The sequence below is a fragment of the Penaeus monodon genome, chromosome 15 (assembly GCF_015228065.2).
Source record: "Penaeus monodon isolate SGIC_2016 chromosome 15, NSTDA_Pmon_1, whole genome shotgun sequence".
NCBI lineage: Eukaryota > Metazoa > Arthropoda > Malacostraca > Decapoda > Penaeidae > Penaeus > Penaeus monodon.
The window spans coordinates 37,143,558-37,143,773 of record NC_051400.1 but is presented as its reverse complement, the minus strand read 5'-3'; the positions used below and the strand labels follow the sequence as shown (position 1 = coordinate 37,143,773).

General features: G+C 30.1%; 1 protein-coding gene across 1 annotated transcript in view; it reads left to right on the top strand.

Moving 5' to 3' along the window:
- The window catches only part of LOC119582009 (bromodomain-containing protein 3-like), a gene marked incomplete at its 5' end in the record, with an annotated part of 61,922 nt that overhangs the window by 18,269 nt on the left and 43,437 nt on the right, over window positions 1-216 (top strand).

Here is a 216-nt window from a genome sequence, read left to right as displayed (position 1 = left end):
ACATAATCTTTTTCTTTGTTTCCTACTTGATTGTATTCTCTTGTGCTTATATCAGTATAGTGGTAACTGGTTTTTGGTAACCAGTTGTAAATTTATAACAACAACTGTTCTGTGCGAAACAAGTTTTTGAAATTTGGGAATTTGGTTGCTATACTGTAGAAACAAAGTTTGTACCGTGTGCTTTACAATTTTATAGTTGGTATTATTATATACCTA